Consider the following 17,847-nt stretch of genomic DNA (forward strand, 5'->3'; position numbering starts at 1 on the left):
TTACCATGATGTCAGTATGTGCTCCTGTGCTGTTACACTTTTTGTCTTAAGAAATGTCATGCTGAAATAGGGTTCCCTGGGCAATATGGAAGAGAGAACAACTTGGAAGTTTAAAGCAGCCAAGTTTATATATTATAATAAACATACTATGTGTGTGGTTGGGTCTGATTTAAAAAAAAAATAGTGAATAAATACAAAATCTCTTTGAGAAAAGGCCTATTTTCAAATATTTAAATACAGTTTCCTCTTTTTAGTGGTCACTAAAATAGTGACACTGTTCAGTGAGTGACTTCTGTTGATTCTTTTGTGTTCTTGAGGCCTATAGTTCCTGAATGAAATTTTGAAGACTTTTAAAGTTGAGTTTAAATTAAAACCAAGTTAAACTAAATAAGTTTTATTATTTAAATAAATAATTTTTATTGCCGTTGTGTTAATTCATAGATTTAAAGCAGTAGTAGCATAAGTGGGTTACATGAATATTAATAGCTGAAAACACAGATATACAAATTAATAGTCAATTAACATCTCCGTTTTTAACACCAGAAACAAATCATATGTTGGTATAAAGAAAGGTAGATCCATTCTGTCCTGTTAGGAATATAGAGATTTCTAAATGTTTTCATTCTAGTCTTGTAGCTCTGATACGTCCTGTGCTTACATATATTAAACAGATGGATATTTTTATTTCTTTTTTATGCCTTTAGTTCTCCATAGGCCTTCCTTGTGTTTTACTTTGGCTGTTGTATATATTTTCTCTATGTTTTTTGGTGGGGTTTTTTTTGTGTGTGTATTTTTTAAAGTGCTGTACGTGTCTTAAACAGCAACAAATACTGGTTTAGGGCAGGGACATACTGAACAGCAGGTAATTTTTGATGCTTTTAATATCTTTGCTTGGTCTTAGAAATTGAGTTCTCCATTGCCTGTCAGTTAGAAAACAATACAAAAGCTTAACCCATCCATAAGTCCCACTATAAGCATTTTTTGTAAATTTGGTGAGAAATATCTCTCATCAGAAGGGATTGTAAGAACTACTGAGAAACTCTGAATGGCTTATAAGGTATGAGAAAGAAGTTAACATTCATATCTGAGGCTCAACAGAAGTTCGCACTTGAAATTGTAGTTTCCGTCAGTTACTCCAGCACACGCTACAGTTCAGGCGTGATGGTGATATGGTGCTTTTGGGGTACATAACTTTCAGACAGGTTTTCTCTTTAAAAAAAAAAATTCACACAGGTTGGAAGCTAAACTCACAGTGTAAGGCTTTTATTACTTAAACAGGGGGAATAGATATACCATTACAACTTGAGGAAGCAGACTGAAAGGAATGTTTACTCTCTCTGGCAGAAAGTGGTTGCTGTGATTGTGTTCAGGCTTATGTGGTCTGTTTCTTGTATATACATTTGTACAGTATAAGCAGACTCATGTAAGTAATTAAATACTTCAGGTGGATTTTTTCCTGAAATATCGAAGTGTGGTAACACTTTATGAAAGATTTGAGTTGTATTGTGTAGCGTTCTAGAAGAAAAGCAAAGACTGAGCACTAGAAAGTAAGAAAGATTGGTTCTTAGTTGGTGTTACTTGTGGAGTGAAGGGGATCCTAAAAGAAAACAAACTCGTGAAGAAGCAGGGGGCTAAATAAAGGAAAAGTTATAAATTCAACTTAATTTCTTACAGTAGAGAGACTGAGGTAATGTGCATGGCAAAAATTAATATGATGAATTTTATAAGAAGGCCCGTATTACTTAGCTAAAATAGTCATTACCATGTTTATGCTTTATTAGTCTACTTATCTTATTTTTCTGGTAAGGGAAGGCAGTGATGGTGTTACAAGCCCCACCATTAGTTAGTCTCTGTGTACACAGTAAGTCTGTTTGTGTGGATGAGTGAGATCTCACTGTTTGGTATTGGTAAAGTAGGTGTCAGTGCTTCTCTGGGGGAGGGAATAATGAATGAGCTTCTTGGCACCAGAATTTATGCAGCCTGCTTTATTTGCTTGTTGTCAAAGTTGGGAGTGGAGTGGGCGGATTGTTTGGGAGGTGGTGGCCCTCTGTGGGTTTTCAGCTTTTGTGGAACTGTTTAAGGAGTATTTGGACCTGCTGTAATGTGTGTGCATGAAGCTGATAAGCTGAGACAGACAGATACACAGAAGAAAAGCAGTGATGAAGATGACAGTTTCTGATCCATAATTTGTATTTTTTTGTGGGATGGGAGGAAAGATTAGGAGTCTGCCAGAAAAAGGTGTTAAACTAAGTTGATCATCACAGTGGATGTGTTACTGTGAAAAACACTGTTTAGGAGATGCTGACCTAGAAACTTGAGAAGTAGGCAGTGTTGAAGATGGCTTGTGAATGGGTGATCTTGTCAGAACAGCAAGAAAACGCAGAGCTGTAGAAGAAGTATCACATTTTTATGCTCTTTTGATGTGTGAGAAGGAGCAATGAAACAAATATGTACAAACACACACAATCTTTTGGGAACAGGCTCATGGTTTTTGTTATTCTTTGGGCTGTCATGTGCAGGGCATGGAGGTGGCCTTTGATTATCCCTGTGGATCCCTTCCAACTCAGGGTATTCTGTGATTTCTATGAACAAAATATTGTCTGTTGGTGGAAAGTGTGGAGAATATTCTAGAGGAGAAATTTTTTTTGCTTATAGGAAACTTAAAATACTGGTGGATTATCCATCTTGAGACACCAAGTATGGATGTGCCCACATACACTGGACTTAAGAAAAAAAAACAACCGAAAAGCAAAGCCAAAACCCAACATCCCCAATCCAGGTTTTTTTGCGTTGAAGTCCTACACTGTTTTAAATCCAGCAAGAGTTCACAGTGCTCAGCCTTAGTATTTTGAACACAGCAATTTGCCATTACAATGTTATTTGACTGGGAGGGAGGTAAGCCTTTGGCTCTGGCCACACGGTTAAGAAATGGTTGAGGTGCAGGTAAACAGTGAAGCATGATGTCCTTAAATACATGGCATGTGAGAGGTAACAGCTGGAAAAAAAACTTCTGTCGGACTTGTGTCCTCAGTGTAACTGAGTTGCCTGTCCATGCAGGCAGTAGCTCTGCAGTCATCCCTGTGCTGTTTTCAAACCACACACAGTTCTGCAGCTGCCCAGTAAGTGGCGATAGAGCTCTTCTCAATGTGTCCTGAAGAAGTGCAGGATTTCTGTTGGAAGTAGACACTGTCGGGTTTAAATTCTCGATGATTTGCATTTTTTTTCAGTTTTGCTAAATAAAAGTTGATAATGCCTTCGCTTCTGATAATGTTTATTGCACATTGCAGTAAAAAAGAGTAAAAGTTTCCATCTTGATTGGGAAGGTCACATTTTCAGCTGGAACACTCCTACATTAGAGGTTCTCCTCTATTAAAAAAAATTTCTTTCACTTTGTCACTTGGTGTCTAAATTAGATTGATTAATAAGATTTTACTTTTTTTATTTCCCTTAGCTTTTGCAATAGCAAATTAAACAAGGACGTGTCAAAGTTCAGTGACTAGACCAGGTAACAGGCCAATTTTCATGAAACTGTTTACTTTTCTGGAGAGATTAATTTTTTAGAATTGCTTAATTTTCTAATCTGTTAAAAAAATTGAACTTCTCTGAAGAGTCATTTTTTCCGCATTTTAGCAGTTGTGACTTTTTTCTCTGATGTGAATGCCAGCATGACTCCGAGATGTGCAGTTTGTGATTCTTTGGCTATATACACTATAATTGAGTTTGTTTTTCTGCTAGACACTGTAGGTTGTCAGATGATGAGGCACATACCTCCAAAAAGTATGCGTAGTGTTGTGGTAAGTCAAGTGTTTGCTGAAAAAATATGTCTGTCAGGTGGAGCAGATTTTAACAGTTGTATTTGTTCCATTTACCCATGTGTTTTAGGTTTGGTTATGGTAAGTACTTGATTTAAAAGGAGTTATGAAAGTAATAAAATTGTTTTCAGATTATAGTGCTAATTCATTTTGATGCAAGTAACATGGCAGAGGATAGAGATCATTGTGTTGAAATTGCTTTTCAAGTTAAAGTCAATAAAACTGATGTTACTTACATAATACAGTCTTAATAAAGAGGTTTCCCAGAAGATCCCAGCAGCTGTCTTTGGCAAAAACATTTCATCAGTTTAATCAGCAGAGTTATGTTGTAGAGTAGCCTAGAAAAAAATGGGGTATGTTAGAGAGAAGACAGATCTAGGAGAGCAAGTTTTTTGTTTCAAGTTTTCTCCCCTGAACTCAAGGATGGTTCTTCCTGATGAAAAGGAAATCACAAAAAGGTGAATAAGAGTCCTGTGTGGATGTACAGGAAGCTCCTGACAAAATCCAAACATAAAATGGAAATTTATAAGAGGTGAGAGCAGAGTTGTGTGAGCCAGTCAGACCACAGAGACTCTGTCAGAGTATGCAGGGATGAAGTTAGGAAAGCCAAAACCCATGTGGAGTTGAATCTGGGGAAGGATGTGAAGGGCGGCAAGAAGAAGGGCTTCTACAGGTGTACCAGCAACAAAAGGAAAACACAGAGAAATGTGGGTCTTCTACTGGACAGGGTGGGGAATCTAGTGACAAAGGATGCAGAACAGGCACTCACTGTATGCTTTGCACTGGTCTTTGCTGATGAGTGTTGCCTTCAGGAACCCAGGTCCAATGGACCAGATGGAAAGTCTGGCACAAGGAAGACCTACTCTGGGTGAGTCAGACTGAAATGTTTAGATAAACCTGATGTATAGAGGTTCATGGTACCTGATGAAGTCCCTCCCACAGTGCTGCAGGAGCTGGTTGATGTCATCACAAAGAATCTTCAACTGCACTTGAAATGTCATGACAACAGGGCATGGTTCCTGGGAGCTGACATTGATAGGGAATGGTGTGGAATTCCCATCCATGTTGATACTCTGGGCAGTAGCCTGAGCAACCTCCTTTAGCTGACCCTGCTTTGAGCAGGTGATTGGACTAGATGATCTCTAGAGTTTCATTCCAATCTTGGCCATTCTGTAAGTATATCCCATTAAAACTTCAGACACATTTAGAGTACAGAAGATAGTTCCTCTGACTTAAATTTGAATTTTTAAATTTTGCTTCACTAGTACAGGTATCTTTGGTGGAATACTTTGAGTGCAGAAAGAAATTCAAAAAACTGCTCTGCCTTCTTACCATCTCTGCTAACTGATCTCATTTGAAGTAAAGATGTGTTTTAGAAGTTAAAAAATTAAGAGGATTGATTCAGTAGATAATCTGGGTGTCTATAAACTTTTATTTCTGGCTTCAAGAATAAAGTCTAAAGTTCTGTTAGGCTGCTGGTATAGTGTATTGGCAATGACTCTTTCGTAAGAGTAGTCTGAAAGCCCTACACAGTTTGGTTTTTTATGATTAAGTGTAGGAGAAATTGCTGGAAAATGCTAGTAAGGAAACCAGGAGGATGTAGTAAGTACTCATGCCTACTGTTCCTTGTAGGCTGAAAATAACTGTTGGGTATAAGTTTGGATGTAATTTGCATACGAGGTATAATTAGCTATTATATATAATGCTTACATCCTTCAGAGTGAATTACCAATACCAGTATTCTGCAAAAAAAATGAAAAGTTTTAGTATCAGTAATTATTTGATTAGGTTGAGAGTTTTCTTGGGTCAGTCATGCCAAAATGCAGAGAACATAAGTAGGTTTCACAGTGTAAGTAAAATTATACTGTGCAAATAGGGGCTTGGTTAAAAAGGTCATGAGTTCTAGTCAAAATACCTGGTAAGTTTTTAAAGTTTTCCAGTGTTTGCTTTACTGTCTATTTTGTCTGTATAAAACTTCCTTACCATTAGCTTTCTTGGGAATGCTGTACACATGATATGCTCACTGAAGAGGCGAAGCGTGTGTAAGCTGGAAGTCATGGGTGCAGAACACATGAGCTGAAACAGAAAATACTGAACAAGTATGGACTTTGTACCTTTTGTTTTTTTGGAGAAAGCATGTTAGAGCTTCTCTCTTATTAGTCAGAACATATGGATTGTTTTTCAGGCCTCATAACCTTTCTACAGAATTAAAAAACTGCAGAGGATGTTTTGCAGTGTTTAACACCCTCCTCTAAACTGTTGTGTGAAGTAACACATTAATTTTTTTGTCTAAGTTAATTTTTATTGCAAGCTTTATTTTTTTCCATCACTTACTGATAGAGTTGTTGCTTCCTGGTGATGCTTCTAGCTGGCTCCTCTCATTGAGGAGGAAGTTCTTTGCAAACTGTTTAAGTAGTTACCTTGTTTAAGTTGTAATTTATCTTTAAATTGGCTATTTTCTTTTCATTCTGGGAAACATTATTTTCCAACAGCTGGTTATTATTTGGCAAAGCAGGAGTTCAGTTATGAAATTGTTACTAATTTAGTGCAGATTTTTCTGAGAGTGCAAGAATTGTAGATTATTTAAACCGTAGCCAGAGTTTGAATAGTTTTGAGAGTATCTTTTTGTTAGAATTGTTGCTCCTTGAGGATATTGAAATGTGACACCATATGAGCCATCTGTATTTGAATGTGTGCATTTTTCTGTATGTATGTATTTGTAAATAGAAGCAGAAGGAATATTTATACACCAACTGTAGACTGTGGAATCATTTATATATATATATTTATATATATATTTATATTTTCCTTCAGAGAAAGCATAATTTAATTGGTGCCTGTGTATCATCCTGTATAAGTTAGGCAGTTATTGTTGTCAGCCAAGAGAAGAATCAGTATTCTTTAAGGAGTAAAAGTATTCAGTATTCAAGGTCTCTTGACAGTTTGAGGAGAAAAAGGTACAGCTTGTGAGGCTCTACAGGGTGACTGCAGTCCTCCTGTAAACGCCTCATGTTAGTTATCTAAACTTAGGTGAGGACAATTGGGCCTGTCAGTGCTTTTTAGGAGGTGAAGGAAGGGTAATTTGTGTTACCTGCCTTTGTATTTATGTCTAGCAGGTCTGTTCCTTCTGTGCATTAAATACAATTTACAGAATTTTGTAACTGAAAAGCTGTGTTTTTCACTGGATATGTCCTATGCACTGTTTTTTTTTAAAAATGAACTCTTTGAAAATGTGTCTGTTTACCTAACATCTCCCCTCATATTTAAATACGTACAGAATGTTACTGGATTTGAAAAAACATTAAAAAAAAGTTTTCTTAAGTGTTTCATCAGTATGTATTAATTTTTGATGTATATGTTAATATATAAAATCTTAAAATTTTAAAAAAAGGATTCATGCCTGACAGTTCCTTTTTTCCTATCCTTTCTATGTATATGATGTTACTGGAAATGAATGAATACTTGTCTCAAACTTTTATAGGCAGTAATCAATAGTTTCTAAATTTTTCTGTTGCTTGCTGCTTCCCTTGTTTTGTCCCATTCCTAGCATGCTTTCCAGACAACTTTTGTTTGTGACCCAGTAGGACAGTTGCATCTAATCTCAGAGTACTTCTGTGGTACTTCTTAACTATTTAACATAATGGACTGTAAATAAATAATATAAAAATATAAATATTGTTATGGCATTACTTTTATTTTTGTTACTTATTATGATAATATTTTGCATTTAATTTTTATTGCTCATTATTGTAGCTGTGCTTGAAAAATTACAATATGTGAAAGCACATGGGCTGGCATATTTTTAGCCTTGTAAGGTATACAAAGGTGAAGTAATTAACTCCACCTTTTTTCACTTAATTTTTCTGGCAGTCTGTGATTTTCCTTGAATCTGATGTGTGTATGCCACCAGTCTTTAAGATACTTTCCCACATGAACGTTCACAACCTTCTGCTGTGTGTAAGGGGCACTGAGTGTGAATAGCAGAGTGCTACTGGTGCATTTTTTTCTCCTCCAAGTGCTGTGTTGAGGTGAAGTGCTTCAGTGTGAGTTTCTCTCACAGTTGGCTTGATTACTGAAACTGTCTGAATGTATTCATTCCTTTTCTCTTCCTGCATGTTATTGTGGTAACTATCTGAGACAGGTGTCGTCTTTTAAAATAGGTGACATGGTGGCAGTACAGCCAGCACTATTGTGATCCTGCAAAAACCAATTTCTGATAGCAGGTCTGTGCTGGTAGATGGCAGCTAGAGGTTTGTGAGAATGCTTGGATGCAGAAGTCTACCTAGCAGGTTAAAGAACATGCTTGAGCTTAGAGATTTTGCCTGTAACTTCAGTTAGGTGTTCTAATGGTGCAGCTTTTAAATGTAGGCAATTCTATTATTTATATCCCTAGTATAATACAACTAGCAAAACCTAGTAATTTACGTTAATAATCTAAGCAGTTTTTGTAGAGAAATACAAATTGGGGCCTTTTCCACATACTTTGTAGGATCCCCTGTATTAATGATATCATGTGTTACAACATGGATACTGTAAAATATGATCATATCTCGTTTTTTTAAAGTGACAGTTTTGTGGTTTTGCTCTTTGTCCAGATCTAGTGTTAAATACATCTAGTTGCATACATCCAGTAAAACTTGATTAATAAAATCTTTGTACTTAGAAATTATTTTTTTCAAAATACTATTTTCCTTCATAGAGGAAGCATCAGGGAAAAAAAATTAAGTGTTTTCCTAGTTTAGTATCTTTGTCCACTTGCTCTTTAAGTCTAGTTAATTGTTGCTGACAAAGGTAATATCCCCCCACTGCTGTTGTTTTACCTGTCTCTGTCATTGATGGAATTTAATTTTGAAATAGTAATTTCATATCCCTTGTGTGATCCTTACTGAATATGATGTGTACCTGTTGTCTGTATCTTCCAAAATTAAACTGTACTGAATTTAAGGGATTTTAATTGCCCGTTTGGTTCAGTGGTTTTCTACGGAAGTAGGAGATGGCAGTGTATTTTGTTACAAGGTCTTGGTTGTTGGGGTCCCTCCCCCGCCGTGTAGCCCTGGGAGAGGGGCCCTGAGGGCACAGACACGGGGCTTCCCTGTCCCTGCTCAGCCTCGTTCCCATTGGTTGGTTTGTGTTCCCTGCGCGGGCAGAAGGACCCTTGGTCCCGTGACTGGGACAGTTCCTGGGCAGAGCCCCGGCCATGCGGCTGGAGAAATAAATATCTCTGAAACATCTAGCAAGAATCTGTCTGTCCATATATATTTCCTTTTCCACGGGACTCCTGGTTTGATATATGTATGTTGCAGGATCCCCACTGCAACACTTGGTTCCTATATATATGTCAGCTTGTCTTCTAGTTCCCTAAATGGTGTCCTCCATATCCTGTGGCATATTGTGAACATATCCTTAAACTGAAAAGGATACTTGACAGTAAAGACTCAGAATAAAAACCCTCTATCAATAACATCTTGTTCAGCCAGGTCTTTTGAAGGGTTAGCTCAAATAGCAAATGGGAAAAATTGAGAGTGGTGCATTCTCAGTTTACATTGTGGAAGTATTTGCTGTTGTAGGAGTGATGGTTGTTAATGAGTTGACTTCATAACATAAACTACTACCACAAGAATAACTGTTTGGAGGGGTCCTGTATAGTAACGTGGTCATCAAATTTATTATAACTTAATTTATTGTGTATCTTGACTTCCTCTGTTGTTTTTTGTCCTATTGGTTTATTTACATGGCAGTTAACAATGCAGTAGTTCTGTAGACAGTTGTTAAATTATGTCACGGCTGAGTTAACCGAAAGCGAGGGCTGGTGTGTGTATTCTCTCTAGCTTTGGTTGTTTGGAAGTACCTGGTCAAAGATTGCAGTTCCATCACGGGGTAAACTGAATTGAGGGTCAGTGTGATCCAGTTCTGCTGGTCTTTCATTTCCACTACTTTGCCGTGGTCCCATTTTTTTGTTTTTACCCTGAGGGAAGCCAACTCAAAGTATCAGTTAGTCACAGAAGTGGAGACAAAGCCTGGCTGGAAAATAGTGTCTTTCTGGTTTCTGTTTCTGATCTGGTTCACAAATGCTTTTGACAAAATAGCCAGAAAAATGGGAGTGAATGGCCAAACAACAGGGGAAGAGAGAACTTATTTCATTTTTGCTCTGTTGTTGTCTAGTTGTGGCCTGTCTTATGTTACTGTATTGCACTTAAAATTTGAAATGGTTATCTGTGAATTTATTTGCACCTGTAGGCCAGACTTCTGTTTTTACCCTTTTAAAAAAACACTCATCTGTTTTCAAATGTGTGTAATTGTCTTAACATTAGACTGTGAACAAGCTACTTCTAATTAGCTGTTAGAGACTTTACTAGCAGTTATTTTCTCCAATTTTGGCAGTACAAACTAAAGTACACTTTTTTGATGGGGGTTAGGTGCAGAGAGTCTTAACACAACAAAAATGTTAAAATATATAGTCCAGTACTTTTGGTAAACCATCTGACCTATACAAAATGGGTGATAGACATTGTACATTTTTCTTAGTACAGTCATTTGTGTGACCAGTACATTTTTCCTGGTTGCAAAGAGAAGCATCACAGTATTTACAGTATCATTCTCAATTTTATATTATTGTGTTTAAATACTGTAATTCAGAGGTTTTAGACAGGAACCATACCTTTCTACCTACGAATACTGTCCAATACATTCATACCATTCAGTGAAAGAAGTAAGGCAAGACTCCTTTTTTTTTTGTGCCATCTGAAAAACAGTCACAGAAATTTTGGTTTTTTGAAGAACTGAAGTTTGCTATTTTGTAGCCAGTTCAAACTAATTAATCATTTTTACAGGCTGCCATTCTTAGCATGAATTGGATATATTTTCATGCCAGTCTCTGGAGTTTTACTGGCTCTAGCAACTACGTGGCAAATATTGAAAACAGTGTTTTTTCTTTGACCTGTCAGCTGGTAATAGAAATTCAGTGAAGTAGACCATGTATGGCTTAAGCTTTTTGTCTTCTGCAGAAATCAGGAAATGACATTTAAACAAAAGGCAGTTCATAGTTGTAGGGGTTTTTTCAGCTACTGACTTTGGATAAGAGATCTTGGTAGTGAATAATGGATTGTATTCAGCTGGCTCCACAGTCCTGTTTTACTGTTAAAAATAGGAAACACCTGTTAAATATGTTGAATAGCATAAACTTACTGAAAGCCTAGACTTCTCTGTAGTAAACTGTGTTTGTCTGGAAGATTTAATAGAAACTTTTCTTTTCTTAGGAACAGGCTCTTGTGATGCTAAATTCACCTTCAGTGGATTTGGATGTTGGCATCGATGTTTTTATATTGGTTTTATTCTAGGCTGCGAGTGAAACTCTTCTGTTTGCCAGAAGGTTAACGTTTCCCGGTGTTTTTCACATATAATTTATTTTCCTGGACATATGTGAAATACTGTATATTTTAAAATAGATTTATCATTCAGTTAAGTATTTTGACTTCCAGTCCTCAAAGAGCATTTCTGATTTGAATTTGATTAATATTAATTGAGACCTCACTAGGGGCTTGATAAAGAAAAGGAGTACTTAAAAGCATTCTAGGGGGTAGGATCACATGCTGAGATTGAAATAAAAATTTTCCAATCCTGAAAATAAACTTTGTGTTATTCAGGCCCCCCTGCTAGACCATCTTTCTGTCACTGTCAGATTAGAAAGTTGTTTTGCAGAGTTCTGAGTATGAAGGTGATAGGACACTGTTCGGTAAAATGCCATTTTTTTAATAATGCATTCAGTTTCATTACTATCACAACAGCTGTCTTGTTTGGTAAAGTAATTCTGCAGTGTAACTCCAGTGTAACACTCTCCAGTGTAATTTTCCAAATGGAGAATTACACCAGGGAGCTGCTTGGTGCTTTGAAACAAACTGTTAGGAGAGGTCATAACCTGAATTAGGCTGTTGACTTGGTTCAAGGAGCAAAAGCTTTTATTCTGGTGCAAAGCAGGGGCAAGAAAGTAAATTGAGGTAGGTGAGAAGAGTGCAGAACAACTTTTCAGGACTCATCAGAAAGTTGCAGTCACTAGAAGGTGTTTGCCTTTCAGAAATGTGTCAGAATTCTGATACTTCTGTATTGTGGGTGGAATTGAATGAATGAGGTTTCAAATTAGTAGCTGATTTTTTTCATGGTTTTCAAAAGTGAGAAAGAATTGCAAGCAATACTGAGAAAAGATTTAGAAGTGCTGTTGGTATACAAAATGAAAGAAATTAATACTGAAATTGAATAATAATAATTAAAATGTCCTAATTAATTTACAGAATAAATTGCTGTAATAAAACCTAAGGAAGTTTTATGCAAATTACTGGTATATTACATTGAGCATTGTGTAAGTATAAAAAAATCTTTAATCTGCTTCTTTTTTTCTGGGTAATTTACTGGTTTTTATTTAGTTTAATTGATTGTGAAGGTGTCCAGATTACTTAGTTTTGGTCATTATATTCTGATAATAAATTGTCAATGAGAGAGAAAAATCATAAATAATGAGCAAAACTGGGAAAGAACCACCAAGGTGAGGTAGTATATGTCTCAGTATGTCTCAGTCTAAAGAAAATTTATTGGTGCTGTTAGAGTTTGTAGATGGTAGCTTTCCTCACATTCAGGAAAAGGAATTTTAGAGAGATAGGCTTTTGTAAGTCGGACTTAATTATGTTCATCTTATCACTGTAATCTACCTAATGTGTAAAGAGAGAAGGTAGTAAAGAATATGTGTTAAAGATCATATTTTTATGATTGAGACACAGATCCATGCTCCAGAATGCAGCCCTGAGCTATCAAACTTCGCTTCCTTTTTGGTTTTTTTTCCCCAGAAGGGATTTTCCAGTTTATAGATGCTTTACAGCTCTGTACATTATCACAACAAACTTAGGTCTGTTGCCCTGTTTGCTCTTCTGAAAGTGTGTTGTGAATCTATTGATTCTTTCTGGTACTATCTTTCAAAACTCAGAATATTCTTTGTAGATGTTTTCTGCTAGGTGGAGCATAGGATATGAGTCATACAGTAAGACTAAGAGGAACAATGAATTTTACAGGTTAGAATTCAGAAGCATGGGATAACCTGAACAAATCATTGAAATATTCCTATCTGGTAGTCACTGCAGATAAAATCATCTGATATGTTAATCTTCTTTTGAATCTTTGATGTTTTGTTTTGCATTGCCTGCTGTACTATGGGAAAAAACATTGAAGTAGATAGTTCCAACAGTTCTTGGTGTTCCTCTCTTTTGAGAGGCATTGCTTTATGGGTGAAAAATGACAGTGCCAGCCAAAACCGTCAGTCTGAATGGTTCCTGTAAGGTTGCATTTCAGTAGAAACAGCATTGTAAGTGATTAACCAGCTCTGTCGTGGTACTTGAAGCACAAACTTAACTCATCTGACCCTTTACAGAACATTTTTGTCTAGTGACACTGAAGCCCACAGCTCTTTGTTGCTGTAGTGCTGGTAATGGAGAGCTGCTGCTCTTCTTGCGACTTTCATGTGGACGAGTTCTTACTTATCTTGAGATTTAAAAGTGTGATAGTTTCCTTAATTCTAAGTAGTGATAGCCAGTATCCATACAGTCTGTATAGATATATATTATGTCCTTGTAGGTAGGTGGTTCTGTTTATTACACATCAGTATTTCACTTTCTACAGGAGACTTCGTGGCTTTTGCTGAGTAGTATTTGCATTAATACTTCATAGTAATTTGAAATCAGTACTTTCTAATAGTTTCAGCTATGTGGGAGGTTTGTAGACTACCTGCCTACTTAACTTACTGTAACTTCAATGGAAAAATAAAAATTGCCTTTTAAGTAGGAAAATATCATAGAGAAGTATACATTTCCTCTATCTTTGTCTTTCTCTCTGTTTTTTTATAACTTTTGTCATTTTTATTCATCAGCAAACATTGTAAAGAGGCCTTAAGTTACAGAAAGAAAGAAAATTAAGCAAAATTACACTATTTAACACAGATAACAAAAGCATGTCAACTAGACGAGATGGAACTGATCAGAATACAATCTGAGCAGACTATTGCTTTACTTGTATGATCTGTCCCATCTGTCCCAAAAATGTTTTGTCACGTTAATACCCTGCCATTGAGCATGATAATTTGGCAGTAAATAATTTTGAGAAAGATAGAGGAATGCTGGTGTTTAAAGCCCAGAATTTTTTTTTTTTTTTCTGTTGACTTAGGGCCATATTTCTGTGTCTGATTGCTAAGAACCATTAGGATCATAATGTGAAGTGAGAGAGAGCTGTTTGCCATCTGTGGACAAATAATTAAAATGTTAAAAGGAATAAATGCCTTCACAGCTAAAAACAAAAGAGATGATGCCTATCATTTTGGCCTCTACTACTGTATGTCTAAACGGCATCTGAACAAGTAATTCTCTTCACCACAATATTGCTTCTAATGCCACATAACAGTTTTTTCCTTCCTGCTGCTTTCAGAGGAACTGCTGTTGAAACGGTTCTGAGGAACTAAAGCTTTCTATTTAAAATTTCATTTCAGCAATAAGAATGCATTACTTCTCTGTGAATACTTAAAATACTACAGCTATTGCAGTGTCCGATACTTGATTTATATTAATTTGCAGCTTCTGTTTGGAATAGTAAAATGGTGAATTGATTTTACTGAAATGATACAGTTAATTCTCTTTTGAAGCTTGCAGGGTTAGTCATAGTCAGTTGCATAGGCAGTTCTTACTGCTTAAATAATGAAAATAGCAGGTTGAGGTGTAATAAAACTTGATTTCCTTCTTGTATTTCCATGCTGCTCATATTTGTCCCTGTTTATTTGGGCTTCCTACAGAGCTCTCAGCTGTAAAATGACAATCAATACCCAATTTTAATTATGTTAAATTACAAATCTGGTATTTAACAAAGCACCTCACATGTTTATAGATGGTTGGAATGCAGCTTTTAGACCCTGTAGAGGGAGTCTTAGGTGTTGTCTTTTTTACCAGTTGTGGTCTAGTCTGATACTAATGTTGAACATAAAAGCATTTGAAACTGGATTTTAACTATATGAATGTAATTTATATTTATTCTTTTTAATGTTCATAAATGAGCACTAGTTATACAATATAATAAATGTTCTTCTGTGTGAGAATATTTCTGAGTGGTATGGAATGTCTTGACAATTTCTGTTCTTAAGCACTGTGATATGACTTTCAGCATGTGAATATAGCTGTTGTTTCCTTGTATCAACAAGTCTGTTGTTAGCACTGCCTTTCTGAATAGAGAACAGGTATGTTACGTAACTTGCAGCTATAGATATTGGAGAAACACAGGTAAAAGGTTTGCCTGTCTGTAAAGAAGTTCTCAAATGTTGCATGCTCTCTGGTGAATTAAGGTATTTCATTGTGCATTTTTATGTTGGAGCCCTGGGTTCTGAGAATTTCAGCCTTTCAGTGCTGTGAAGCAGTGATCCTCAGAAACACACTGTATTCAATCCAAAACCCTGGGAAAAGTTTCCTAAATTGTGTGATAACACTGAGGTTGTTGCTGTGTAATTAAAATTATGTCACTGGATGAAATATGTAGAAATGTAGAAAATTAGGTTTAGGAAATACAGATAATAATAGGTTACAATATGGAGGATTTTGGGTGTGGATTTGTGTCTTCTCTTCACAAACCTGAATGTTCTGTCATTGGGTCAAAAGTTCCGCACTGCAGAACATGAAAAGTTAGTAATTGGATTGTAAGTAAAAACGTATCTCATAATGGGTTAGTTTAGACTTTAAAAACCTTGGAAAATTAAAACTCACAGCCATTTTCCACCCTGCCAGCCTTGGAGGCACACTGTACAGCTGTATTACTGGTAAAATATAATAAACAACTAAGTCCGAACAAGAATTCTCGATCTCCTGCGTTTCAATTCAGACTCTGAGTAAAAGAACTTGAGATGTAGAGGAAAAGAAGAAAAAGCAGTATTTTTATACATCTTTGTGTTCTACTTTGTAATTACTTGATAGTTTGGTGTTAATAGAATATGGGTAGAAATAGCTTATTTTGTCTCTTCCTGAAGGTCAGACATTAATCCATACTGCAGTTTCAAATTTTTACATGGAAAAACTTTGCACTGCAGTCTACCTGTTAATATTTCTGTAGTTAATCAGGTATTCTGTAGTTAATCAGTATCAGTCAGTGACAATAGCCACTTCTCATTGAAAAGTTGTGGTTTTCATAACTAAATTAAACCAGCAAAACGACTTAATTGAAAGAAGTGTAATTTCCTGGAGTTCTTTTCATCCAAATAATGCTCTTGTGTCTGAGTTAACACCTTGTAGAGAGAACTTGAGATACTAGCTATTCTCACTTAAAAATTACAGTACCAAGTTCTCAGGACTACTGCAAATGATTAGCAGTGTATTTTTTAGCACTTCTGACAGTCATCGTGATGTAATCTCATTGCAGGTAAGTAAATTCCTCTGTGTTATCTATTAAATCCATATTTTGAGAGAGAAATATGAAGTAGCAGTGCCAAGTCCAGGGAGAATCTGCAGCAAGGACAGAAACAATGTTGTAGAATGTCCAGTATGGAGAATTTTGCATGTGATTGGTGTGTTTAACTAAGAGTTTGTTTAGTAATATGTAACTTGTTCTCTTTCCCTGAATATAAAGGGTTTTTTAGAAGGAAAACATGTGCTTTGAACTTTCATGTTAACCAACTATATAATTCTAGTCAGGCAGAGCTTAAATAATGATGTCATTTTTGAAGACTAAACACACGTGTAGGTTTATGCTTACATGCTTTCAAAAGCCTCCTTTGGGGACAAAGCCCTGAAATTGCACACACTGATGGCCCAGGAATGAAAGTGGTTGTGGAAGTTAGCTGGAAAGGATTTGATTAGCACCTGGATGTGTTGCATTTGTGTTGCTAATTTTCTTGTCTGCTTACAAGTAAGTGCAGTATCTGAGTGTGGTGGACCATGAAACAGTGATTTACCAGGTTGTAAAGAATGGGGTAAAATAAGTCAAAGGTAGCAGAGCCCTCAGCTCTCAATTCCATATGAAATGTATTTGTGAAAGACAGGGTTGCTCACTCCCCATTTCCTCTGTCATTTGTCGCTTAAATTATTTACTGCAATATATTCCATTCCTGTGTCCAAAAAAAATGATTGTGAAATAGTAGTGAATAATTTGTTTGAGACTACTTTTTTGTATCATATGTGAGGAAATCAAATGTTATTCCCGTGTGAGAGAGGGTGCCTGTCAGAGATGGTACCAGAATCCTGATTCTGTGGCTTTTGCTTTTGGGTATTTGCTTTTTGGTATGAACTTGTTCAGCTTTCTCCAGTATTGTGTTTCATACTTTTTCTTTGACAAAGGTAGTTTCAAAACTGCATTTGCCTAATAGTTACAGTGCTTGGAATTAGCCATATTTACATTTGTGGCTGGAATAAAAATTAGGAAACTGGTGAGTAGAACTTACATCAAAAACTTGATCTTGTAGTTCATTGTGATGATAGATGGTAATTACTTTTGGCACATGATGAAATGGTAATTCCTGTCTGTTCTTCTGTGGAAGTTTTTAAGAGAGAGAAGTCTTTTTGAAGTACTTGTGTTAGCTATTTAATGTTGTGGTATGTTCAGCTGATTTACATGTAACAGCTTTTTGTGTTTGCTGTATAAACCAGACTTATTTTCACTATGTGCACTACCAGTGTCCGGCTGTCAATGACCTCAATTTGAATAGTCTAGTGTGTGCCAGAATAGTAACTCTGAATACGTAGGCTTTGAAGTGATGTAGTTCAGGTATGTGCATGCTGTTTTGCCACTTTGTCACTTCAGAAGACTTTACCTTCTCAAAGGGTAGCTGCAGTGATTTGTTTGTGTTTATCTCTACTGTGGGGTAAGACCTCGTGTATGGTCAGGTGCCACTGAAGAATTGCCATGAACCTCTTGTGTAGCCACACCTAATTGAAAGTGTTAAATTAAAACATTTTATTGAAAGTTCTGGTGGATTGTGAAGCAGTTGTTTGCTCTGTACATAATCCGAAGTGACAATTTACCACCTTTGGCA

General features: G+C 36.3%; 1 protein-coding gene across 1 annotated transcript in view; it reads left to right on the plus strand.

The window, feature by feature from the left end:
* Positions 1–17,847, plus strand: part of TTC33 (tetratricopeptide repeat domain 33) — a 46,690-nt gene that overhangs the window by 1,333 nt on the left and 27,510 nt on the right. The gene's annotated exons all lie outside the window — the stretch shown is intronic.

The sequence above is a fragment of the Corvus hawaiiensis genome, chromosome Z, assembly GCF_020740725.1.
Source record: "Corvus hawaiiensis isolate bCorHaw1 chromosome Z, bCorHaw1.pri.cur, whole genome shotgun sequence".
Classification (NCBI taxonomy): Eukaryota; Metazoa; Chordata; class Aves; order Passeriformes; family Corvidae; genus Corvus; species Corvus hawaiiensis.